Here is a 27,875-nt window from a genome sequence, read left to right on the forward strand (position 1 = left end):
CAGACTCCATCAATTTTAGCAGCAAAAAGGGGAGAGGTAGATCCAATGCTGGAGTGCAGATCACCTGAGGGGGATTGTGCCTGTGTGTGTGTCCTGCATAAGTGTTTGTTGTGTGTGTGAGACCCCTAGAGGTTTTGGCCAAGGCTGAATCTGACCATCATGCCAAAATAACAAAAGAGTTCCCACCTGTCTACCTTATAGCATCATGTTGCTGTGTGATTTTGTTTTTGGGTTTTTTTGAAAAAAAAAGATCCCCAGCCTTTTGATTCTGAAATAACAGTTTTCTCTGAGGTATACAAATCAGAACGGAACCAAACACAAGACAAGGGTATGCAAAGAGATCCTCACCAAAATAGCGTTAAGAGCTTATGCCACTTAAAAACCGGTTAGTTATGCCGTAGAGTATTTCCAGGGGGAATTAGTGTTCTGCAAGTGGATATTTAGATTTCTGCTACTAGTTCTCTGTCATCTGCCATCTAAGTCCCACAAGCAACAAGTACAAGGAAGATAAATTGAGGAAGGAGATTTCTTTGTTCCACTTCCAGGTGCATAACAGCTGGCGAAGGCCAAGGGATGCTGAAGCTGTGAGCTATAAATTTTACTACTAAGAACTTTGGACACTTCTCCACGTTCTGGCTCTTTCACATTAATAATCACCACTCTGAGGGCAATGGAAGCTCAGGTGTGTTCTGACACTTTGCATTCTATCATCTCCCATATCCACCCAGTTTGGATTCATTATGGAGCATTGAAAAATGACAGATGGGAAGCTTTGGTCTATAAAACACTAGTGTAAATAGAGCAGAACAAGGAAGTGCTGACTCAGTTGTGGTAATGCCATCATTTTCCTTTTCAAAATCCTCACAGTCCAACAGCTACAATTTTCACACAGCCAGACCCTTGGTGTCAAAGGGCTCCTTAACTTTAGAACAGAAAATGAAGTGGTTGCATAGTTTGAATGGACTGATTTGACTTGCACATGTCAACTACAAACTTAAAAAGAAGTCAGTGAGTAATCATAACTCACTCTGTTCCAGCTAGGGCTATCCGCACACATAAGTGGAGTTCCACATGTGTGCCCTTAGCTGCATGAGATGCATATGCAAATAGCTCTTGCAAGTGCGATTCCCCTCCGTTGGGACACTTTTGAAAACTCATGTGCGAGGAACCCTTTTAGAAGCTAAAGATCCCATGAATTTGCTCTTTGGATGGATTTAGTCTCCTTCTTATAAATCAAACATCTCCTAAATGGGTGTTTCATTTGTCTGTTTTTTAAAAATAGTTCAGGGTGTACAGATCTCACTGTTCTGTCTACAGTGGGTTGCATGGGAGCATTTCAAATGCTGCTGCCATTGCCAGCGAAGCCAAACAAGACCCATAGACACATGAGGGGTCTACCAGGGGGTACTTTTCCCTGAGCCCTCTGAAACCTGTCACTGACCATGTTCAGACATTAATAACAACAACAGCAGCAATACAAACAATAATAACAACCATGTATACATGCACACACACAGCCTGGTCCTTCAGTAAATGGTCCCCAGACAGGTTACAGAAATATCACAATTAAAAACAAGACATACTATCATTAAAATAATGAAATTAAAACCACAAAACCAACCAATAGCATTTACTCCTACTCCTACTACATTTCTATCCCACCCATCCTTCCAGAAGGAGCCCAGGGTGGCAAACGAGGGACAAAACACTAAAAACATTTTAAAGTATCTTAAAAACAAAACAAAATTAACAAAACAGCAGTGAAGAGGGAAGGAAAACATCCACTGATCTAAAAGGTTGGCTAAAGTGGTTGGCCAATTACAAAAAAGCATATAATTTGGGGAAGGGCCATGGCTGAGCAGTAGCACATCAGTTTTGCATGCAATCCCTGACAACTCCAGGTAGGGCTGGGAGAGTACCATGCCTGAAACTGTGGAGACCTCTGCCAATCAGTGTAGACAATACAGAGCTAGACTGGTTTGACTCATTGTAAGGCAGCTTCCTCTGTTCCTAATGATGGTGCAAGATGCACTTCACAGGAGAGAACATTTCACAACCTGAGGGCCAGCACAGAGAAGGCCCTCTCATGCTCTGACATGCCATCCTTGAATTTTTAATGTATGTTTAATGGTGTACAATGCAACATATCTAGGCAATGGTTTTTTTATAAGAAATTCCTCAACGCATGAAAAATAATGCTAGAATTGTGAACAAAAGAAGATATAAATATCATAAGGAGAAATTCATTGTATTTTAAAAATTCATTCAGATCTTTGCTGTTGTTTTGCCAGAATATTACCAGGTCATGAATGCCATCATGATGAGGCAATATGTAACAACAATGGTTGCACCTACTCATCTCAACATGCACATATTGAGCAGGAACTATCATAAACAAACTTTGACAAAAATTATGTCTTTCTCCAAGGGCTCTCCTTAGGCAGAAAGGAAAGCTCCTTGGATATATAGATGAAGGAGAGGGTGTTGGTAAAATGGGAGCAGGAAAAGGGAGGTTTGAAAAGTATGTGCTTCCATCTCAGAGTCTCTGTGAGCATTCTTATTTATCACATGTTATAAAAAGTTTATTGCCCATTTTACAACTCTAGCTGTCCAGCGTTTGATGTAACTATAAAACATGCCAATAATTTGGTCCATTTTCAATCCTAGCATTTAAAAGCCCTGAATGTTAAGACAGTTCAGACATTTAGACGTCCATTTTCCCCACCAAATGTTTGTTGGCATACTCCAACATTTCATCCTCAAGCAAAAGGTTTGAGAAAGAAAATCTGCACTCTTTTAAGCTTAACTCATATCCATTGAACTATGGGTGACTCACTTCCAGGTAAATGTGCATAGAATATGTCACTAAGCTGATTTGTAATTCTAAATTGTGAGGATTTTTATGGAGTTAGGGCAGGAGTGAGGAATCTCTGGCTTGTGGGTTTTATTTATTTAATTAATTAATATCCCACCCTTCTTCCTGAAGGAACCTAGGGTGGCAAACATATCAACAAAAACTACTAAACAACAAGAAAAAGAAAAGCATCATAAAATAGTTAAAAACATTCTGTAACACAGTCACAGTTAAAAACATTCTAAAACATAGTCCCAGTTAAAAACATTTTTCATTAGTGATCTTCAGGTCACAGAAACAGTCCACTGCATCCTAACACAGGTCCCAATTTGGTCTGCAAGTCTGTTTTTCCCAAACCATAACCACATCCCCCACACCTGACATCATATGTGACATCTGATGTGGGGCAGGTAAGGGCATAAGAACATAAGAAGAGTGTGCTGAATTTGACCAAAGCCCTATCTAGATCAGCACTGTGTTCTCACAGTGGCCAACTGGATGTCCATGGGAAGTCCACAGGCATAAGTTGCGTGCAACAATGTTCTCCCCATCTGCGATTCTCAGCAACTGGTATTCAGGAACATACTGCCTTCACCTTTTGAGAACACTATTGGATCAGACCAAGGCTTAGTTAGTCCAGCATCCTGTTTTTCACAGTGGCCACCCAGATAACTATTATGGAACCCAACAAGAAAGACATCAGACAATCCTCTCCCACTGTTGATTCCCAGTGATTGGTATTCAGAGGCAAGCTGCCTCTGATCCTGGAGATAGTTACAGCTGTCATGACTAGTGGCCATTGACAGCCTTATCCTCCATTGCATTCCATGAGAAGCTGCATACACTTCAATGTACACAACATTCACTTTTTCTCTAAAGCTATGGCCCACATGTCTTTAGGGCTCCAGAAAATATACAACACCAACACAAATCAAGAGGAGCCATAAATGTCATGAAACAGGATGCTATCATTTTTATAACCAAAATGGCTGGTCTTCACAATAACAGCAATATAAATAATTTACTATTTGTGAACGATGGACTATAGTTAAATATTTTGCAAATTGCATTTTTATTCAAAGTTACACATACTAATCTACTACCTGTGAGCAGCCTACCATCTTCTTTGGAAGTTTCCTAAGCAGTCTCCCATGAAGGGTAATAGACAATCCATTTATGCATGAGGGTTTCATTTGCTATTGCATGTTTGTTAATGGTTCACAATTGCTTGCCTTTCACATGGTGCCTTGCATTATCTTTTTGATTTCTGGGTAGGGTTGTACATAGGGTCAAAGTTTGGTTTGGATTTCTGGAATTTTTATTCAGTTGAAGTAAGTATTCGTTGTGCCTTCTGGGAGGAAGGGTGAGATAGAAATCATCATCATCATCATCTTAGTTGGAGTTTTGGTCACTGAGGTTCAGGCAATTGGGTTGGGTGGGAAAAGGACTTGCTCACTCCCTCCTCTTAAAGTTCCCATTGATAGGTGCCCTCTGGTGGCTTCTAAGTGGTCAATCCATTCCATACTACAACAAGCACATTTTTTAATGTGTTGCTGCTAGTTTGGATGTCTGTGCATGCATTTCCATTGCATTTAATAAGGCCACAGTGTAGAAACAAACACAGAGATACTTCTTAAATTGATGTGGGCATTCCTATTACGGATTTTGTTCAGATCTCATTACAGCAATGAAATTCAGTCAGAGGTTTGACTCCCATAATACAAGATCCCAAAATGTTTGACAAATTCTCTAGATTCTTGTTCAGCATTCCTAATGGAGCTGAAATTGGATCTGCATAATATTTTACTTAAACGGGCTTATGTTGAATGTTCCCTAAAGTGCAGAGATGGAAAAAGAACACTGGGAAGTAAATAAGAAAAAATATGACTGGGTTTTTCTCTTTCAAATCATCTGAAACAAAAAGACATGAAAATAATGTACTTAAGACTTCAGAATGTCTGGTTTGGACATAAACCTGTCTGAAAGGTGAGCATTCTGCCATTCTGAAAAATCTTCTGAAAAACAAGGAGGAAAATGATGAGAAACTATAAACAGGAGTGTAAATCATTCATGGGTACTCAAGCATCATGGGCTTGGGAAAAGATTAACCAAAAATATTTCTTTTCCAGGCTACTTGGGACAAGAGAAAGCAGGTGTTTTTAATCAAGAAAGTGACTACCCAGAGAGGAGTGATTAGAATCGTTTTACTACCTGATCCAGGATAGGTATTCTGAAAGGGAAAATTCCTTCAATTCATCTCTACTTCCTAGATAAAAGAAGGGAGGTTGAAGCTAGAATTTGCTTGTTTTGTGCATAAAATTATATGAGGGGATATAAACAAAATAAAGGAGGGATATAAAACACTTCTAGTGTACCATCACACTCTTGTTGTTGTTGTTGTTGTTGTTGTTATGTGCTTCCAGGTCAACTATGACTTATGGCGACCCTATGAATCAGCGATCTCCAACAGTATCTGTTGTGAACCACCCTGTTCAGATCTTGTAAATTTAGGTCTGTGGCTTCCTGTATGGAATCAATCCATCTCTTGTTTGGCCTTCCTCTTTTTCTACTCCCTTCTGTTTTTCCCAGCATTATTGTCTTTTCTAATGAATCATGTTTTTTCTAATGAATCATGTCTTCTCATGATGTATCCAAAGTATGATAACCTCAGTTTCATCATTTTAGCTTCTAGTGATAGTTCTGGTTTAATTTGTTCTAACACCCAATTATTTGTTTTTTTCGCAGTGCATGGTATGTGCAAAGCTCTCCTCCAACACTACATTTCAAATGAGTTGATTTTTCTCTTATCTGCTTTTTTCACTGTCCAGCTTTCACATCCATACATAGAGATCGGGAATACCATGGTCTGAATGATCCTGACTTGAGTGTTCAGTGATACATCTTTGCATTTGAGGACCTTTTCTAGTTCTCTCATAGCTGCCCTCCCCAGTCCTAGCCTTCTTCTGATTTCTTGACTATTGTCTCCATGTTGGTTAATGACTGTGCTGGGGTATTGATAATCCTTGACAAGTTCAATGTCCTCATTGAAACATAACCTATTAAAAAATGAGGGGGGGAGATCAACTATAAAGTGGAAGGCATCTAAATGTCAACATTTAAGTAGATGTTTATCTTACTGATCCCCCCCCCCTTTTTGCTGCATATGTGTTCTAATCTGAGGGCGGAGGGCACACACCTCTCATAAAATGATAAGCCAGGCCACCATGCTTGAGTTGTTTGGTAGGAGGCTCAGGAGAGATAAAAGAGAGTGCTGATTGGACAAATTCACCCAAGAATGGTTTGTTAATGCCTATTAGCAATAATAGCCAAATATAAAACATTCAGATTGGATTCAGACTGACAGTGCAATCCTAACCGTGTGTGCTCTTCTGGGTTAAGCTTGATCCCTTAGGGAGCAATTTAAAGATCCCCCCCATCCAGCAGGGTTTTACAGAGGGGTGGGGCCATTGCCGGATCTGCAGCCCTGCTGTGGCAGAAGGTGGGGGACAGGCAGATGGCTGAACCAGCCTCAAACTGGCACAGCAGCTGGATCCGCCATCACAAATAGCAGTGGGGATGGCTTGGGATCCAGTGCCCAGTGGTGGCTAGTGGCTCCATGTCAGTGAGACAGCGAAATCCAAACTTTCAAGGAGCTGACCTTGGTGCTGAAGCACCAGGGCTATCTCAGCCCTACCCTAAAAAGCTCAGCTCCCTGCCCCTAAAAAGCCCTGTTTCAGAAATGACATTTTGTGCGCTGAAAGGGGAACTCTGCTCAAGTGGAATGCTGCTGCTGTTGCTTTGTAGCAGCAGCTGGCAGGAGGCTGACAAGGCTGGTGGAGGGACATCTCCACCCAATTCGACCCTCCCTCCGCTGGTCCAAAGGGGATTTGCATTACATTTACATGGTCATATCCTTCATGTATAGATGTAGTGTAGATACTGTGGCAAACTACAGGAATTAGCTATGTTAGGCTGCATTAACAGAAGTAAAGTTTCCAAATCGTGTGAAGTATTAGTTCCCCTCTATTCAGCACTGGTTAGGCCTCATCTTGAATACTGCAGCCAGTTCTGGTCTCCGCACTTGAAGAAAGATGCAGACAAACTGGAACAGGTTCAGAGGAGGGCAACAAGGATGATCAGGGGATTGGAAGCAAAGCCCTATGAGGAGAGACTGAAAGAACTGAGCATGTTTAGCCTGGAGAAGAGAAGACTGAGGGGAGATATGATAGCACTCTTCAAGTACAAGAATTGTTGTCACATAGAGGAGGGCCGGGATCTCTTCTCGATCGTCCCAGAATGCAGGACACGGAATAACAGGCTCAAGTTGCAGGAAGCCAATTTCAACTGGACATCAGGAAAAACTTCCTAACTGTTAGAGCCATACGACAATGGAATCAATTACCTAGAGAGGTAGTGGGCTCTCCGACACTGGAGGTGTTGAAGAGGCAGCTGGACAGCCATCTGTCAGGAATGCTTTGATTTGGATTCCTGCATTGAGCAGGGGGTTGGACTTGATGGCCTTATAGGCCCCTTCCAACTCTACTATTCTATTCTATGATTCTAAGTGTTGAATACTCTCTTGCACTAACTTTTCCAAAACATGCACATCTTAGAGGCACATTATCAGTGGCACTTTCTAAGTGGACTTGAATTTTCTAGCCATGTTTTATTTTTGTTTCAATTTATAACAGAAATCCCTATCTCAATAAAAGCTGTCCTCTGATGACTGGAGAAAGACCCTGAAATAGATTGGGGAGTATTTATGTAGTTATGGTGATATTTGCATACAATAAGGAGCATTTGATAGAGAAAATGAAACATTCAGATACCATCATCTTTACTTTAAGCTTGGAAGCAGTTGCTCAGTAAACTCAAGATACTTGTCTACAATAGCTCTTTCCACACTGGGCAGACTTTCACAATCTCCATCATGCATTATGAAACAGAGTTCTTTGAAAAGGCCCAGCTTGTGATGGCTTCTGTTGTTATCATTGTTGCACTTCAGCAATGGTTACAAAATTCCTATTTGACAGAAATATCATGGCTATGAATTCTTTGGCTTCCTTCAGACAATGCTGCTCCATATCACATTTAAAGATTTGCTTAAATAAGTTTTGTTGATTTTATAGAAATTCTTTTAAAGTTCTTCAAAATTTCTATAGACAGTGGCATGAGAAAATTGAGTCAGAACTATTTTCCTTACACCTAGGGATGGTGGAGAAATTCAATTCAGTTCACGCATAAAGGCAAACCTAACATCCCACAAGAATATAAAGATCAAATAAGGAACAGATTTGACGCTTTAAACTTAGTTGACAGAGAACCAGAAGAACCATGGAGTGAAGTCAGAGACATTATAAGGGAAGAATGCAAAAAGACAATTCCTCTAGTTAAAAAGAGAGAAAGACCTCAATGGATGACTGAAGAAACTCTTCAAATGGTTAAAGAGAGAAGGAAAGCAAAAGCAAAAGGAGATAGAAACACGGTTAGAACCCTAAATGCAACTATACAACGACTAGTACGTAGGGACAAAGAAAACTATTACAATAGTTACTGTATAGAAATAGAAAAGGACAACAAAATGGGAAGAACAGGAGCCCTATTCCAAAAGATTAGAGAAATGAAAGAGAAATTTAAACCACGAGTAGGGATGTTGAATAATCAACAGGAGAACACACTGACTGACCGAGATGAAATAAAAGGAAGATGGAAGCAATACCCTGAAGAACTCTATAAAAGAGATGACAGGATGACAGATTCATTCATGGAGGAACCATATGATAAAGAACCAGAAATTTTAGAATGTGAGGTGAAAGCTGCTCTTACAATTCTTGGAAGAAACAAATCACCAGGAATAGATAGCATACCAATAGAGTTGCTACAAGCTACTGAGACTGAATCTGTCCAAATTTTGACAAAAATCTGCCAAGAAATATGGAAAACTAAACAATGGCCCACAGACTGGAAGCGTTCAATATATATCCCACTTCCAAAGAAAGGGGATCCCAGAGAATGCAGTAATTACCGAACTATTGCCTTAATATCCCATGCAAGTAAAGTAATGCTCAAGATTCTACAACAAAGGCTCTTACCATATATGCAGCAAGAAGTATCAGATGTCCAAGCTGGATTTAGAAAGGGAAGAGGTCCCAGAGATCATATCGCAAACATATGTTGAATGATGGAACGTACTAAGGAATTTCAGAAGGAAATCACCCTGTGCTTTATAGATTACAGCAAAGCCTTTGACTGTGTAGATAATGAAAAACTATGGAATGCTGTAAAAGAAATGGGGGTGCCACAGCATCTGATTATCCTGATGCGCAACCTATACTCTGGACAAGAGGCTACTGTAAGGACAGAACATGGAGGAAATGATTGGTTCTCAGTTGGAAAGGATGTGAGACGGGTGTATTTTATCACCCTATTTGATCTATATGCAGAACATACCACACAGAAAGCGGGATTGGACCAAGATGAAGGAGGTGTGAAAATTGGAAGGAGAATATAGATAATAAGATATGCAGACGATACCATACTACTAGCAGAAATCAGTAATGATTTGAAACAAATGCTGATTAAGGTTCAAGAGGAAAGCACAAAAGCAGGACTACAGCTGAACGTCAAGAAGACTAAAGTAATGACAACAGAAGATGAATGTAACTTTAAAATTGACAACAAGGACATTGAATTTGTCAAGGAAATGTGGAGAACTGAATTTAAGAATGGAAAAAATATTGAAGGAACCCGAAACTGACAGATTCACCCATCTCTATTTACACCAAAGCAGATCTTCAGTCCATGTAGCACAATACTTGCTACAACTCTGACTAGTAACAATTCTCTAAGATCTTTGGCAGAGGCCATTCCCAGTCCTGCTGTATGATTCCCCATTGGCCCAGCTACCTCAGGAAGAAAATGTGTGTCATACACCAAAATGCCAAGTACATCGATTATGGGCAGGGGGAATTTCATGGTTCAGTGAGCCTAATTTTGGAGCAGGGCTGAATTAGATAGCCATTGATGCCTTCCAATCCCAGGATCCTATATTCATTTACACTAACACAGATATTCACATACACACTATCTCTTATGGCTTTGCTGAAAAGAGTGGGATCACTATTCTACTTTTAAAAGAAGTGGCAAGAAAGGATGTTCTAGATTAGGATAGTCTAAACAAGGAGGAAAGCATGAGTGTCAAACTTGCTTCCCCCTGCACATTTGATGTATCTGAGAAGGGACTGTGTGCATATACCACTATATGTCTGTAGAGTTCGTCCACACTAGGGGGGGATTCTGATTGACCCAGGCTTCATCCTCACATGGAGAAGCAGTGGTGCTAGCCCCACAATCCCCTTACTTCTTATTTGAACATGTGATCAAATACCCTGGGAAGAGGGATTCATTGGCAAACCACTCTGGGAATTGTAGCTCTGTGAGGGGGTCACCTAACAACTCTCAGCAACCTTAACAAACCCAGGATTCTTTGGGGGAAACCATAGCTGTTTAAAATGGTATCATACTGTTTTAAATATATAGTTACCGTACCACTGTCTTTTTGGGTCTGTTGGAAGGGTGATGTGTGTTTTGGGTCCGCAACAGGCCAGTGTGCATTTCCCGCAGTGGATATATATCTACAGAGACCCCTTGACATAGAATCTGGATATGACAGAAGAGCACACATGAATCTTTCACACTTTCTCTATCAACATACCTTTAGAACATCAGAAGGAGCTCCAAATCACTATAATGAATTTCTTAGAGGTTAGCTTTTCTTAAACAAAAAGTCATTTTGCCTATGTCAATGTGCATTTGACAATCAACCCTTCAGTCTGACTTGTTACACAAGATGTTGTCTTTTCTGAAATGCTGGATTTACTTTAGCAGTAGGAAGACTTAAAAGCCAGTCGTCATATTTATCACAACTCAACTGGTAAGACCAGAGGCACACACAGGGAGACAACCAACAGCTCTATGCATATTTATTGACTGGCTTGTGCATGTGGCAAGCATTCTCCTGATAGCCTGCGTTAAATCCAATCAATCATTACTTAAATATATCATACTGTATATTCACCTCACTCCTTCATTAGCATTCATTAGCAATTAATCAGCACAGCAGTAGTCTCTAGAAAGTTCAACAATCCATAAGGTACATTTACATTAAAGATGAGCAAGTGAGCATGTGCTCTTCTTGTGTTTTGTCATTTCTTTCTGGAATGAAAGACACTTATCGATTGACTAAATAAATGCTGGACTGATAACAGTTTATGATTTATCTTCTGCTATGTAGTTATTTTTTCTAGGCAAGAAGAGACCGATACAGCAGTTGTGACTACCACGTGAACATTGATAATCTGACCACAGTTATCCATGTTCTGGTAACTTCTTGTTAAGAATTACAATGCTCACTTGCACATTGTGTATGTGTGTATGCATGTGTGTTGTTTTGACACAAACAAACTGATAGAAAGCTGTAGGATGTGCAGAAATAAAAACAGAATGAGGCAGAACTCCTGTGCATCAGTTCTACTACACCACCAACAAGATCAGGTAATTTGAAACTCCAAAATCAGGGAAGAAATTCTGATGGAGATGATTTTAGCAGCATTCCTATGTGGGCAGGTCTTGTTAGCTACAAAGCAACCTCAATCCAGCATCTTGAAGTCATAAGATCAGTTATCCAATAACTCTTGACAATCCTTTTCTGGGTTTGCATTCAACATAGTGCTAAGTCAGGGTCCCATTAGTGCAAGGATTACCTTTAGTGTAAGGACTTCTCTCCATCTCTTCTCCCCACGCCCCCTAAATCTGTTCTAGGGATTCCCCCTATCCTCCAGAGCATATCTGGGGAGGGTACAGGGTGCGTGCAGGCAGAGGAGAGGGGGGAGTCCCATTGTGCTAGTGGTAATCCTTTTGCTGATGGGACAAGTTAGTAGAATACCACCCCAGGTAGCTACAAATCTGAAGTCACTTCTCTCTCCAAATCCCAAACTGATTTTTTTTTCTTCAGTCAAAATCTTGCAGGTGAGTGTGACAACCATAGCGGGCCTTGACGTCCCATCAATTAGCATTTCTTTTCAGTAGCTGTACCATGCCAAATCTAAAAGGAGGCTCTGAACAGTGGAACAGCATTGCCCAAAACAGTATATTAAGGCTAGATTCATGGACATGTTGGTTTGCCAGCTAGCAAACCGGCTGACATGAATGAGCACTGTTTACCCTGTGGGTGTTTTAACACCAAGGCTGCTGGGTGTGAGGGATGCTTTCCTACTGCCGACACTTGGCTCTACTGCTTCATTCCGACAGAATGGCGGCCTGTACTAAATATACAGCCAAGGAAATATTCCTTCTGCCAGCTTCAGAAGCAGAACATTTCAGACTGAGATGCCCATTCTCAGCGTCTTTCTCCTGATTGCTGTTTTATAGGAACATAGGAAGCAGCTTTATACTAAGTCAGACCACTGGTCTATCTAGTTCAGTATTGTCTCTTCTGGCTGACATTGGCTCTCTAGGGTTGAGACAGCGGATATTCCCAGCCCTGCCTGGAAATAGTGGGAATTGAACCTGGGACCTTCTGCATGCAGAGCAGATGCTCTACCATTGAATTATGGCCTTTCCCCAAAACTATATATTACACAATCAACTTTCTCATCTATTACAAAAACAACAGCACCATATTACCTCCACTTTTCCTTCCTAGGTGAAGAAAATGAACTTCTTTATTTTGCAAAAACCCCAAACCACACTCGCCAATAAAAAAACTTCCCTTTGCTATTTCTAGGAACCTTTTTGCAGTATGGTGACAGCCACAGGAACGAGGCCCATGCTTGTTTTCCTGATGCTTAGGCAAACACAAACATAAGGTGCATTTGGATTTTTCAACCCTGCAGGCAAGAGAAATGGCAGAGCAGATTTTTGGGACATCTTAAACTTTAGTACACAAAGCAGCCTGTCAAGAAATCGCACCCTTCAGATGTCTACTTCTGACAGTCTGCCTGACATTGGGAAAATGCATGAAAGTGATTTGCAATGGAGACATCACATTCTAGTCTTCCTACCCAGTGACTGTCAACACTCTACAAACCTGTGAATGTCAAAAGAACAGTGTTGGAATCCAAAGTGTTGGTATTGCGCAAAGGCCTGTTGTGCATTTTCCAAAAGATGTCGACCTCTTTTCTGTCTGGTCTGCTTCAGTGATACACACCAGAGTTCTTCATACCTAGCAGAGAATAGGAAATAAAGTTGGAGGACTTTGTTTGAAGATCTCATGTAAAATGAAAATGTAAATAGAGGGGGGGGGACTTTTTTCCTCAGACCAAGGGCTGCATTCCTTTCTAGGCAACCTTTGGGGGGCGGGGACACATGCTAGTGGGGGGCAGCGCCACGGGCAACAGTGGACAGAGCAATGAATATAAATTTTACATTTGTAGAGTCGGCTAGTTTCTACAGGCACACCGCTCACTCCTCTATCCAGGCAAGCAAGAGGCTTTATCAGAATTCAAGGACACATTTCAGCCAGGCAAAATTAATCAACGAGGGTGTGAAGATGGCCAGCAAAGGGTGTGAGGAAAAAAAGTGGAAGGCATCCAATAAAAAGAAACAGAAAAAAGGTTTGCTCTCCAAAGCAAGACAGTGGTGGATTATACACCCACCCCCCGTATGACTACTTTTAGGAAAATAAATAATCCAGTCATAGGTACATCATGTCATATATAGTTTGTCCCTAACAGACTGGCTTTATTCAGTGTGCGTTCACTGTAGAACAGACCTACTCTTGTGCTTAGGGAAATACTCGGATCTAACCAGAACCAGGCACTGTGAGCACCTCTTCAAAAATAATTATACAGCCACAAAAGTGACTGTATACTACAGCCAGCATGGATTTTTTGCGTTCCGCAATGTTAAATTGAAAATACCCCCATGTCATTCTGATGCTTTCCATAAGCTCATTTCAAAACATAACCTTACAAAACTTATAGTCCTGAACTCAGAAATGCTTGCTTAACAACCCTCTAGGTTTTCATGGTGATACACAAAACAGTCAGAGAGAATCAAGAGTTCAAAGTGTAAAAAGAGAGAGAAAAAACCCAGACCTCTGTTGGACTTAATTAATTTAAGAAATTTTACATTGAATTCTATTATAATGTCTGGCATGCTCAGTAAGAACCGTCAGAGTTCTAAAAGCCAGACTCACAGCTGCTTGGCTTGGCTAATCAGGTGGCCACACCCATGCCAGACATTTATTCCTCTTTAGGCAGTCATGGCTTCCCCCAATGAATCATGGGAAGTGTAGTTTGTGAATGGTGCTGAGAGTCGGTAGGAGACTCCTATTCCCCTGACAGAGCTCCAGTGGCCAGAGTGGTTTAACAGTCAGCCCCTCTTCTGGGGATTGTAGCTCTGTGAGGGGAAGACCTTCTGCCTGCAGGAAGAGGAACATTGCGCTGCCAAGGAGGGAGAGCCCCTTGTCATCTGCTGCTGCTGTGCTGCTTCCCCTGGCTGTCACCACCACCACCCTTCCTGCTGGACTGCTGCTATTGTATTTTATTGTATTTTAATGCTATTTAATTACTTGTTCTGTTGAGTTTGCTATTTATTTCTATGTTTTTGTATTTTATGCTGTTTTACTCTTATGTACACCGCCCAGAGAGCCTTTTGGCTTTGGGCGGTATAGAAATTAAATTAAATTAAATTAACTAAATAAATAAATAATATGGCCTCTCCCTTCACAAACTACACTTCCCAGGATTCTTTGGGAGAAGCCATGAGTATCTAAAGTAAAATAAAGGTCTGATGTAGATGTGGCCAGGAACAGCTTTGGTTTAAATTTAGGTGGGAGACTACATGCGCCTGCTGTAGAATAAAAAGGTGGGGGAAACCCTGAAGAAAGGTTTATACTTTTCACAATGTTTTCCTTTGGAAAGGAAAGGGGCATTCCTTCTGCCCAGTGCCCACCTACCCAATCTCCTTCCCTCCCCCTTGCTCCCTCCCCCTCCCCTTCTCTCCCCCTTCCCCTTCCTTCCCCTTCCTGTCTCTCTTCCAAGTCAGGTTTACCTATCCTAAGCATGATTGTGCAGGAGTAAATCTAAATGAACTCAAAAGGCATGCAAATGATCAAACCTGCCCTCCCTCCTCCTCCCTCCTATCCCCTCCCTCTTGCCTCTTCCCTCCTCCTTCCTTCACCCCTGCCTCCCCTCCCCATCTCCTCCCAGTCCTCTCCCCCTCCTTTCCTCTCCTGTCCCGTCCCCCTCTCCGTCCTCCATGGTCAGTTTTACCTATTCTAAGCATGATTGCATGGGAATAAAATCCCACTGAACATAATAAGCATGCAAATGATCAGACCTGCCTTTCCCCCCCTCTCTCCTCTCCCTTCCTTCTTCCTCTTCCCCTGTCCACTCCAACCCTCCCTCCCTCCTCCCCCCATGGTCAGTTTCACCTATCCTAAGCATGATTGCACAGCAGTAAATCCCACTGAACTCAATAAGCATGTAAATGATCAAACCTGCCCTCCTCCTCCCCTCTCCCTCCTGCCTGCTCCCATCCCCCTCTTCCCCTCTGCCCTTCCTCCTCCCTTCCCCCTCCTCCCCTCCCCCTGTGCTTCCTCTTTCTCCCCTCTCCATCCTCCTATGGTTAGTTGCACCTATCCTAAACATGATTGCAGGGGAGAAAATCCCATTGAACTCAATAAGCATGCAAAGATCAAACCTCTCCTCCCCCTCCTGTCTGCTCCCCTACCCCTGCCCCTCTGGTCTTCCTCTTCCCCTCCCCCTCCTCCTGCCCTTCCTCTCCTGGTCAGTTTACCACTACTCACCACCACCACTCACCATATGCTCAGAAGCACGTTACCAAATTCTTCCAAGCTATGCAGCAAGTGGATTGGACTGTGAAAGACCAACCCAAATGGTGTTTGCATTTTTATACATTTGTAGGGCAGTCCAATATCTCAGAGAGGAGGTCAGGTCTCCTGCTCCCCTGGTACATTCACTAGAGCTGCCCAATTTCCCTGCTTTTTAAAGTTTGATAGAAAGATCTGTGGGCTATAGGTACATTCTTAAACCGCAAGGTTTTTGCCCTATTAGTGAATTTCTCTGCTTTTTAATCCGGGAGGTAAGAAATGGGATCCTGTGCAAGCTTGCTGAGAAGAGATCATTTGCATGCTTATTGAGTTCAATGGGATTTACTCCTATGTAATCATTGTCAGGATAGGTAAAACTGACCATGGGGGAGGAGCAGGTGGAGGGGAGAGGAGAGGGAAGGAGAAAGGGAGGGGAGAGGGGAGCGGAAGGAGGAGGAGAGGGAAGGAAGGGATTGGAGGGGGAGGGGCAAATGAAGGGGCAGGGGAGGGAAGGTTTGATCATTTTCATGCTTATTGAGTTCAATGGTATTCACTCCTGTGCAATCATGCTTAAGATATGTAAAACTGACCATGGGGAGGGGATTGAAGGGGGAGGGGATTGGAGCAGGAGGGGAGGGAAGGGGCAAGAGGGAGGGGATAGGAGGGAGGAGAAGGGAGGGTGGCTTTGATCAGTTGCATACTTTTTTAGTTCATTGGGATTTATTTCTGTGCAATCATGTTTGAAAATGGAAATGGACTGCCTTCAAGTTGATCCCAATTTATGGCGACCCTATGAATAGGATTTTCCTAGTGAATGTTATTCAAAGGTGGTTGTACCATTGCCTTCCTCTGAGGCTGAGAAGCAGTGACTGGCCCAAGGTCACTCAGTGAGCTTCATGGCTTTGTGGGGATTCGAACCCTGGTCTTCCAGGTCATAGTCCAACACTGACCTGAGGGAGGGGTGGGGAGGGGGAGGAGATTGGGTGGGTGGGCACTGGGCAGAGGGGAAGCCCCTTTCCTTTCCAAAAGCAAAACATTGTCAACAGTATCATTGCTTTTCAGCCTTTCCCCCACCTTTTTATTCTACAGCAGGCACATGTAGCCTCTCACCCAAATTTAAACCAAAGCTGTCCCTGGCCACATCCATACCAGACCTTTATTTCACTTTGGACAGCCATGGCTTCTCCCAAAGAATCCTGGGAAGTGTAGTTAGTGAAGGGTGCTGACAGTTGCTAGGAGATGCCCTGTTCCCCTCACAGACCTTCAATCAGAGCAGCTGACTATTAAACCACTCTGGCCACTGGAGCTCTCTTAAGGGAATAGGAGTCTCCTCTCAGCATCCTTCACAAACTACACTTCCCAGGATTCTCTGAGGGAAGCCATGACTATCTCACGTGACATCAAAGTCTGGCGTGTGTGTGGCCTCCTGATTAGGCAAGCCAAGCAGCTGTGAGTCTGGCTTTTAGAACACTGACAGTTGGTTCTTACTGAGCATGCACGGCATTATCATTCAGCTCAATGCATAATTTATTAATTAATTAAAAATCAACCAGACATTTTTTTAACTTTTAAACTGCAGAAGATGAAGGTCAGAGTATGGGGCAAGGTCAGTAACAGGATAACAGGTACTCTGTGAATATCGCTGATTTTTAATTCATTTCAACAGATTATGAGAACTCCGCAAAAAGTCCGAAAGAGGTCTGGTTTTTTTTCTCTCTCTTTAGGCTTTGAACTCACAATTCTTTCTGACTGTTTTATCGCCATGAAAATTGAGGGGGTTGTTAAGCAAGCGTTTCTGAGTTCAGGACTATAAGTTTTGTAGGGTTTTGTTTTGAAATGAGCTTATAAAGCAGCAGAATGGCATAGGGGTATTTTCAATTTAACATTGCGGAATGTGAAAAATCCACGCTGGCTATAGTATATAGCCACACTCGTGGCTGTATAATATGCCTCCAAGAGTTCACTGAATGCATGGAGGAGAGAGAAAGGCCTTGCCCCATTTCTCTGCTCCCATGGCCTCCTCCATGCAATTGAGAACCTTCAGTGAACAAGTGAAGGGCATTCCTGAGAGGGGCTTCAGTCTGTGACAATACTATATAGATGTGTACAAGACAAGAACATTGACTATTCATAACAGCAGTGATAGATAACAAAGGCATCCCAACTTTGATATGTTAATTAACTCCTGCATTGGGAGGGACAGGGAGAAAAAGCATCTTGGTTCAGGCTTGAACAAATAGAACCAAACTCCCCAATAAATTCTAGCCCCATGATTTCACAGTGGAGTCTCACTCTGAATTTCTTTTGTTAATAAATGGCAATGTTCAGGTCAACTGCAGAGTGTTCCACAAGTTTAATAATATATCTGACCTTTTACATGGAATAAACATACCTTATTATGACAGAATGTGCAGATTCAAAGAGCGCAGCTAGACACATCCGTGGTGTTGAAGAGGTTCATCCAATGCATATCAGATTCCATGTTTTCCCACCTCTTATAAATATAGCTGTTGAGTCTCGCTAGTTGTGTGATGGAAATGCTCAGTCTGATGAACCAAGAACACAGGAAGTTGCCATGTAAGCATGTTTATAGATGAGCGATGTGATGTGAAACAACCTAACACAGTAAGGTTCTCTATCTCTGAAGATCTTGATGTTGTCATTGCATTAGCAGCTATACCCATCTGCTTTGTCTCCATTTGGACATCTTACGTGCTAGTACCAAATACTGGCAAAATGCAAATCATGCACATAAGTTGTAAACTGCATATCAGGGTGCAATTCATGTACAAGTGGCCTGCAGATTGTGCTACAGATTAAGGTGAAGTAGCAACCAGAACCAAAAGTGAGAGAAAAGGCTTAGGCTCAAGGCATTATTGGATTTGCAAAATTAGCCATTCTGCTTTATTTTCAATCAGTTGCTTATTCTGCTATAGGGATGGATGAATCTGTTAATTTTCGTTTCTCTCAGTTTTTCATCCCCCCCCCAATATTTTTTTAAAATATGTTGTATAATTTAAATTTCTATTCATACAGCCATAAATTACAGATAATAATCAACCATTCCATTTATACTTGTCATCCATAAGTTCATGGGAATGCAAAATCACAATTATAAATCAATTAAGCAATTCATACAGAAAGGAGTTATATTATTACTATTTCCAATTACATCTATTTTCATTATTCTTTTGCAGATGTTTATTATTATTATTATTATTATTATTATTATTATTATTATTTAATTTGTATACCGTTTTATACTTCCAAAGAAGCCTCTAAGCGGTTTACAGTACAATAAAAAAAAATCACAAAGACAATATAACAAAACTGGGCATTTAAAATATACAAAACATTTTGAAAGGGCTTCTTGAACATCAATATAAACTGAAACAACTGACATAGTTACTACTGGCAGATCAAAGCACAAAAACACAGTAGAGGCAACCAGCCCACCCTCCAAATAGACAAGCATGTGTCTATCCCACTTCTGCTGCTACTTTCCCAACTTATGCTGTCATCAAAAGGTGGGGCAAAACTGCACACTCCCCATCCCCAAAGCTCCCTACTCTCACCAGGGAGTGCCCACCATCACTCCTTCTTCCACACAACACCCATAATAACTTCAACAATAACAGGGAGTGACACCCTTATCCTGAGGATAATCCAAAAATGTTGATTCAGAATAGCACTAATTGTATGTCCATGGGCTGGGATTTAGAGATGCATCTTGGTGAAGCCATCCAACGACTACACTTTTCTTCCTCACCAGTAAGCTGGCATACTCCATTAACACCTTATAGGCCAGCATCTTGTGCTCAGGCTGAGAGCCACAGCACAAGAACCATTTTGCTCTCAGCCTTCGACTCATACCCTTGCCAGGCACGAGTCTAAATGGATTCCTTTGGTGATCTCTTCTTTTCAGATACTGTGCTACCATTTAGATGAATTATCTCAGTGGAGAGGGGGAAATCCTGTAATCAATATGAAGTTACTTTGATCTTCATCATTGATCCTTGCCTCATGAATATGCAGAGTTCCCAGCCTTTATTGTACAATTGTGCTCCGCACTTGTGAAGAAGGTTGATATCATTCCAGGTTGCATCAACAAAAGCATTGTGTTCGTATCATGAGATGCAATGGTACTGTTCTAATATATTCTGGACAGATCACACTTGGAGTACTGTATCCAGTTCTGGGCACCACAGTTTAAGAAGCATATTGAGAAATGTGTCCAGAGGAAGGTGACAAATTTGGGGCTTGGAGACCATGTCCTGGCTGCAGTCTCCCATCTAGTTTTTCTCAACTTGGTTCTTGGTTCTGGCAGCAAATCATGTGATGTCTCCAGGGGCAGAGTTGAGGGTAACAGCAGAGGCAGCAGCCTAACTGGCTGTTTGTTTCTCCTTCCCCCAAGCTCAAATACGCCTTCACTGGCTCAAGTTCCATTTTTCTGATGCATATTTGACTGGGTGACATTACCTCACATTGAAGCAGACCCCTGAGGGAGCTACCATCCTATTCATGGACCCTCAACAATTTCCATAAACTTTCTCCTTTTTTTAAAAAACTGTCTCTTTTAATTTGCCCTCTTATTAACCTAGCTTTCCTTGACAATTTTTCCAAAATTGCTTTCTTCCAAACGCTCTGGTACCACAAACTCAAATCCAGTCCCTTAAAATCTTTCCAGTGTTGGGCTATTACTGTGCTAGCTGCACATAACAAATGAGAAATCAAATTCTTAGATGTTAAATTGTGCACGGAAAATGTTCAGTAGTACCAAGCCCAGATCTGGTTGTATCATCTGTTGTGTAATTCTGGAAGTCTCCTGAAACACTTTCTCCCAGAACTCTTGCATCTCTTTCCCCCAATTTTGAATCAATTTCACCACATATTGCCATCATTTTGTGAAGTTCTCAGGAAAATTTGTTCACATTTTATGTACCTTTCTTTTAATTGACACAATTTTGCAAGCAATTTCCCCAAATACAATGCATTTTTTGACATTATTTTCACTGACATAAGCATTTTTTGTGCATACTTCCCTGTAATGTATGGTTTCTTCGTACAGTTTTTGGATGGAAAACCACACCACAAACTTAAGAGAAATGAAAATTTTATGTTTTGGTTTGGGAAGTGCAAATTTGTAGGTTTGCATTAAAATGTGAACTGAACATATTTCTCTCCCATCTTTATTTAGCAGTAATGGTTTCCTAGTGGGCAGCTAGCTGTGACACCAACCCTATGCCAGCCATTTACTCTTGTGAATTGTCTCCATCAGAGGAGAAAGGCTGGTATAAACTGGTGTCCAAATTATTCATATCTAGGTATAGCCTGCTTGAGCTGAGACATGATGGCTGGGCAGTGTGGGATGGCTCACCACACTGTATGTGAAAAAATTGAGAAAGATCTGTGGATAAATGACAGCCCTCAGAGACTCTGAGTACCTGACTGGCACTTTGGTGGTCATTAAACTGATTACATTAAGAAGTGCCCAAGAAAATAAAGTATGATGGTTAAAAATCCAATTAGTGCAGCAAAGCATAAGACATCAAGTCCTCGGGGGGTGGGGGTGGAGGAAGAAGTTAATCTGATTATTTAGGCAGCTAGGAAGATAATTTAAAGTATTAATATGGACAACTTGATCTGTTTATTTATTATTTGATTTATAACTTGCCCTTCTTCCCAGTAGGAGCCCAGGGTGGCAAGCAAAAGCATTAAAAACACTTTAAAACATCATAAAAACAGACTTTAAGATATATTTAAACAAAATGCCTTTAAGAACTTTTTTTAAAAAGCTTTAAAAACATCTTTTTTTAAAAAAAGAAGGTTTAAAAACATATTAAAAAGCAATTCCAACACAGATGCAGACTGGGATAAAGTCTCAACTTAAAAGGCTTGTTGAAAAAGTCTTCAGTAGGCACCGAAAAGATAAGAGAGATCGCACCTGTCTAATATTTAAGGGGAGGGAATTTGAAAGGGTAAGTGCCATTACACTAAAGGTCCATTTCCATTGTCGTGCAGAACGGACCTCCTGATGGTATCTTCAGGAGGCCTTCACCTGCAGAGCACAGCGATCGACTGGGTATATAAGGGATAAGATGGTCTCTCAGGTACCCTGGTCCCAAGCTGTATAGGGCTTTGTACACCAAAACTAGAACCTTGAACTTAGCCTGGTAGCTAACAGGTAGCCAGTGCAATTCTTTCAGCAGCAGGGTGACATGCTGGCAATACCCTTCCCCAGTGAGCAGTCTCACCACCACATTTTGCACCAGATGCAGCTTCTGGACCAACCTCAGGGGTAGCCTCACATACAGCACATTACAGTAATCCAGCCTGGAGGTTACCAGTGCATGGACAACAGTGGTCAGGCTATCCCAGTCCAGAAATGGCCACAGCTGTCTTATCAGCCGAAGCTGGTAAAAGGCACTCCTAGCCACTTAGGTCACCTGGTCCAGGAGCACCCCTGACTATGGACCTGCTCTTTCAGAGGGAGTATGACCGCATCCAAAGCAGGCAACTCACTAATTATCTGAAATCGGGAACCACCAACCCACAGCAACTCCGTCTTGCTAGAATTCAGACTCAGTTTATTGGTCCTCATCCAGCCCACCACTGAGTCCAGGCAGCAGTCCAGGGCTTGCATGGCCTCTCCCAATTCAGATGTTCAGAGAAATAGAGCTGGGTATCATCAGCCTACTGCTGACACCTTGCCCCAAATCTCCTGATGACCCCTCCCAAGGGCTTCATATAGATGTTAAACAGCATGGGGGATAAGATGGTACCCTGCAGCACCCCACAGCACAACTGCCAGGGGGCCAAAAGACAATAACTCAATGCTATTCGCAGAACATGTCCTTGAAGACAGGATCAGAACCACTGTAAAACAGTGCCTCCAATACCCATCTCACCAAGTCGACCCAGAAGGATACTAATGTCAATGGTATCAAAAGCCACTGAGAGATCAAGTAAGAGTAACAGGATCGCACTCCCCCTGTCCTTCTCTTGATAAAGGTCATCCATCAGGCTGACCTAGGCCAATTCAGCCCCATAACCAGGCCTGAACCCAGACTGGAATGGGTCAAGATAATCTGTTCCATTTAAGAGTACTTGCAATTGCTGTGCCACAACCCTCTCAATCACATTCCCTAAGAAGGGGCTATTTGCGACCAGTCGGTAATTGTTGCAGACCAGTGGGTCCAGGGTGGGCTTTTTCAGGAGCGGTCGGATCACCACCACTTTCAGGGTGGCTGGAACCACTCCCTCCCACAATGATGCCTTGACCACACACCCTGGATCTACTCGGTCAACCCCCCTCGGCAAGCTTTAAGAAGGGCAAGGGTTGAGATGACACGTTGCTGGCCACATCATCACAAGCACCTTGTCCACATCATCAGCTGAAATAGTTCCCAAGAAGTTGCAGTAGACATTGCTCTGGACACCTCACTGGGGACTACAGCAGATGTAGATGGGAAATCAAGATTGCTACAAAGGTGAGCAACTTTATCGTCAAAGTACCTTGCAAACCATTCACAGTGGGCCTCCAAAGGGTCTAAAACTCCATTTTCTGGAGTTGATGTCAACAGACCCCTGACGATACGGAAAAGCTCCACTGGACGGCTACTTGAGGATGTGATGGTGGCAGAGAAGTGGGCCTTCTTCGCCGCCACCCCACAACACAGTAGGCACTGTTATAATGTTTTACTCACGCCCCATCAGCCTCACAGCACATCTTTCACCACTTGCGCTCTAGCCATCATCCAGCCTGTTTCATTGCCCTTACCTCACTGGTGTACCAAGGTGCAAACTGGGCTCCACAATGCCAGAGAGGGCCCTCAGGAGCAACCATGTCAAGAGCCCGATGTGCCTCGCTGTTCCATAGCATGTCAAGGGCTTCAACAGGGTCACCTGCTCTATCTACTGGGAACTCTCCCAAGGAATTCAAGAATCCTGTGGATTCCATTAGTCTCTGGGGACAGACCATCTTAATCTATCACACCTGCTGGAGAGGATCAGAACCATAAGTCTAAACTTCACCAGGAAGTGGTCTGACCATAACAATGGGGTGACATCCACCCCTCCTATCTCCAAACCACCCCTTCCTCCATATGGAACAAAAAAGTTGAGTGTGTGCCCTACCCTATGTGTCGGGCCAGGGACAACTAGGGACAGCCCCATGGTCATCATGGAGGTCATGAAGTCCCGAGCCAGAACACTAGAGGCAGCCTCAGCATTGACATTGAAATCACCCAGGACTATTGTTCTGGGCTCCTCCAATACCACAGCCCAGATGGCCCCCGCCAACTCAGTCAGAGAAGTTGCCAGGCAGCAGGGTGGATGGTACACCAGCAGCAACTCTAGTTTACTGTCTCCTTGACCCAACACCAGGTGCAGGCCCTGACAGCCAGCTCCAAGACAGAGTGGTTTCCTGGTGACAGAGATGCAAGTTCTGTGGACTGCAGCAACTCCTCCCCCTGTCCCTGCAGCCTGTGCTGGTGTTGCACCGAGTATCCAGGTGGGCAAAGCTGGGTCAGATCAATTCCTCCCAGCTCACCCACCCAGTTCTCGGTAATGCACACCAAATCGGCACCTTCATCCACGATCAAATCATGGATGAGTGTGGTCTTATTGTGGCATTAAATAACCTCACACACAGGCCAGTGGGCACAGCAGATGAGCAATGAGGAACCCATCCATGAGAGGAGTAGGAGCAAGAAACAGGGTGTGGATAGCCTTGCCCTCATCTTCTATGGTAGTTCTCCACCTCCCCATGGCTATACTTCCCTCTACCTGTGATCACGGAAATTGGGGTGAAATTACTAAGACTCCTCCTAAACACCTGATATGGACACAGCAAGAGCCCACCAACAAAACCTACCTGAACCAGTTATCCCAGTAGGCCTCTGACAGAATTGGGAACAGTCAGACCCACTCAATATCCTTCACACAGGGAACATCTACTCCCTCCCCATCTCACACCCAGGAAGGGCCAGCCTTCTGCCAGTTGCAGACTCTCACTCTGAAGGCATCTGGCAACTATCTCCTATCATTCAGTTTACTGCACAGGCTCTCACTTTGTGCAGGAACTACACATGCGTCATTATGCCCTCCCCACTGCCAATCTCCTCTAGATTGATTCAAAAAAGAAGAAATAGAAGGGGGTAGCATGCTCACCCTCAGGACTCCTCAAGGGGAGATCCCCTTTGGTGTTGCCCCTTCGGTGGCAACCTCACCAGTGGCAGACCTGTCACTCGAGGGTAGCTGGGCTTTTATGCCTCCTGACCCAGCCAGGAGCTGATGCAAGAGGCTGCATGATTAACTGCACCCTCTCTCTGGAGCCAGGTCAGGCAGGGGGTCCAAGTCCTTGTAGCACTTACCAGGGACTTCAGCTGTCTCAAGAGACAGCAACCCAGAGCAGCAAGCAGCAAGCACCCAGATGCTCAGGAACTCACTCCCAGGGCAGGTCTTCTCTAGTGCCCCAGTGCTGCAGCTGTTCCCAGTCTTGAGTGTTGAGATTGTAGACAATAGTTGAGTGTGTGTGTGTGTGTGGGAGAGAGAGAGAGAGAGAGAGAGGGGGGGGGGGAGGGGGGGAGGGGGGGAGGGAGGGAGGGAGGGAGGGAGAGGGAGAGGGAGAGGGAGAGGGGGAGAGGGGAGAGGGGGAGAGGGGGAGAGGGGAGAGAGAGAGAGAGAGAGAGAGAGAGAGAGAGAGAGAGAGAGAGAGAGGAGGTGTAATTGTGCCATTTCTAAGGCTTCTAAAAGCTGAAGGCAGACCCTTTTTAGAAATCATGGATAACGAGTTGATCTGACTAATTGGTTTACCTCATGACAAGTGAATGCAAACTAATATACAGTATTTAATCCACCATTTTGATTTCTCAGCGTCCATGCTAACTCATAATTCTGTCTTTCTTATTGTATGGATATATATTTGTTCTCTAGGAAAGGCTTGCAACTTTTAAGTGTTTCTTTGCCAGTCATTGTTTCTCTCTCTAACTTTGTTTGGCAGCCTTCCAAAGATTTCTCCTGATCTAATACCCTTCTCCCAGCTCTCTTCTAGTTGTCTCTGATAAACCCCCTGCTGCTTTAAACATACTATCCAAAGAGTCGCCAGCTTTTGGCTCCAAAATGTTGCAAGTGTTGTTTTTATGAATCCACAGATTCAAATGTTCTCCACCACAAAGCCCTACAAGTTTCTAAACAGTGTGTGAGAGATACAGAGGCCTCAAGCGGTTTGCTGCCCATGGCTCTGTCAAAGTAACAACAGAGCTTGGAAAAGTTACTTTTTTGAACTACAACTCCCATCAGCCCCAGCTAGCATGGCCACTGGATTGGACTGATGGGAGTTGTAGTTCAAAAAAGTAACTTTTCCAAGCTCTGCAAGTTTTAGACAAATATTTTTTAGTTCAGACCTTTCTCTGTGGTTTTGTACAAAAATGAAGCTCCCTTTTCCTGTCTCCTAAAAGAGGCAAAAAGAAGCTGAGGTCAAACAGGAGTCTTTTAGTCAGTGAAACAGCACTGTGACTTTTGTGTAACCATAGTCGAACATTGAGCAAACTCTAAGAGAAGCTGCACATTATTACAAGTATTTCTTTTTGTGTGGCCAGTAGTGGTGGTGGTGGTTCTTCTAAAAAATAGAAGAATCCATATTTCATATATAATATGTATGGAATTTCTGGCTGTTACTTCTGCAAGTGGAAACTGCATTCCAGGATATTTGTTGTGAATATAGCCATTATTTTTTATAAAACATCTTCTGTAAAACAAGGCTAGAATACCAGCTTGAAATTTAAATCTGAATTTACAACTAAAACCTGAATTTCTACACTTTTCCAAAAACTTGTTCTGCTATTATAGTCCTGCATAGTTTTCATCTTAGCTCCACTCTGAATTCTACTATTCATAACAATAAAGTCAAAATTGTCAAGGCTGATTATCTAAACCAGGGGTGGCTATTGGCTAACCTGTGGCCCTCTAGAAGTTATTAGCAGGCAGAAAGATATAAGGGGAACATTGGATCCAACAGTGTTAACAGAAGAGAAAGCAAACTAGAAAATAAGCAATATCTAGGTGAAATACGGATAAATAATGGAAGGGGTCCAATGTACCCGAATATTCTAATATGGTTAGCCCCTTCTGGAACATTACAAATAAGAAACCGATGTTGCAACTTGGCACTATGAGAGTGCTAACTTCTGTGTCATCATGATGTCAACTGAAGCAGAATTAATCTCCTAGGGAAAAATTAATCATGGGGTCCAGTGCAGTGCTTTGTAATATGTATATTTTTTGCACACATGGGAATGCACAGGAAAAAAATTACAAAATCAGGGTGAGGGGTAAATCTCCAGTACACTTGAAATTGTAGAGCCATGAAAAACTGAATTTATGATACAGGCAGAATGTTAAATTATTTTCTGTAACCTTTGAAGAAAAGTTGCTGGAGATAGAATGTACCCCAATTAGCCTAAGCATTTATTTATTGTACTTATATACTGCCCCATAGCCGAAGCTGTCCGGGCGGTTTACATTTGGTAGTTTCACTTTTCTATTCAGTTTAGTAGGGGTAAATGCATTGTGAAAAGTGAAGGTACTTTTTTCAGCAATAATGAAACTGAATCTATGACAGCTGTAGTAAAACCTTGAGTGTATTTATTTATAAAAATATTTATATACCACCCTCTCGCACAGTAGTGTAGTGGCAAATTCAGAATTACAGGGTCCTGTCTTGATAGCCACACCCCCTTATAGCCAAACCCTCTTCTAAGATTATACACTACAATGAGTGTTCAGTATCTTACTTTTTTCGAGTTCTGTTGAGCGATGAATGCAAGAAGGTATGTCTTTTTTGAGGTTCAGCAAGACTACAATGACAACTTCTAGAAGACTCTTCTCAGTGGTTAACAGGCTTCCCTTTCATGCTGATTGGTCCATAGGGCACTGGAGACATAGGGAACCTGCTGCCAAAGAAGTAAGGGGCCTATGACGCCCGCATCCTTGGACGACTACACCCCTGCTCTCACAAAGCATCTGGGCAGTGTACAGCAATATAAAAACATAAAAGCCATTAAATGAAGTGGAAAACAATCATTAAAATGACTGGTTGCTCTAGAAACTTTCAAACAGCTGCAGAGGCAGAATGTTTTTAAACTGTAACTGTGTATTAGAATACTTTTCTTTTTGTTGCTGTTA

At 42.6% G+C, this 27,875-nt stretch overlaps 1 long non-coding RNA gene across 1 annotated transcript; it reads right to left on the minus strand.

The window, feature by feature from the left end:
* Positions 1–7,813: 7,813 nt before the first annotated feature.
* On the minus strand, positions 7,814–24,908 carry LOC133375556 (uncharacterized). Its single transcript, XR_009760250.1, has 5 exons — positions 24,861–24,908; positions 18,082–18,235; positions 12,942–13,076; positions 10,403–10,513; positions 7,814–7,876 (listed from the first exon to the last, which is right to left on the minus strand). It is a non-coding gene; the product is annotated as an uncharacterized LOC133375556 (long non-coding RNA).
* Positions 24,909–27,875: the final 2,967 nt, after the last annotated feature.

The sequence above is a fragment of the Rhineura floridana genome, chromosome 1 (genome assembly GCF_030035675.1).
Source record: "Rhineura floridana isolate rRhiFlo1 chromosome 1, rRhiFlo1.hap2, whole genome shotgun sequence".
Taxonomy (NCBI): Eukaryota; Metazoa; Chordata; class Lepidosauria; order Squamata; family Rhineuridae; genus Rhineura; species Rhineura floridana.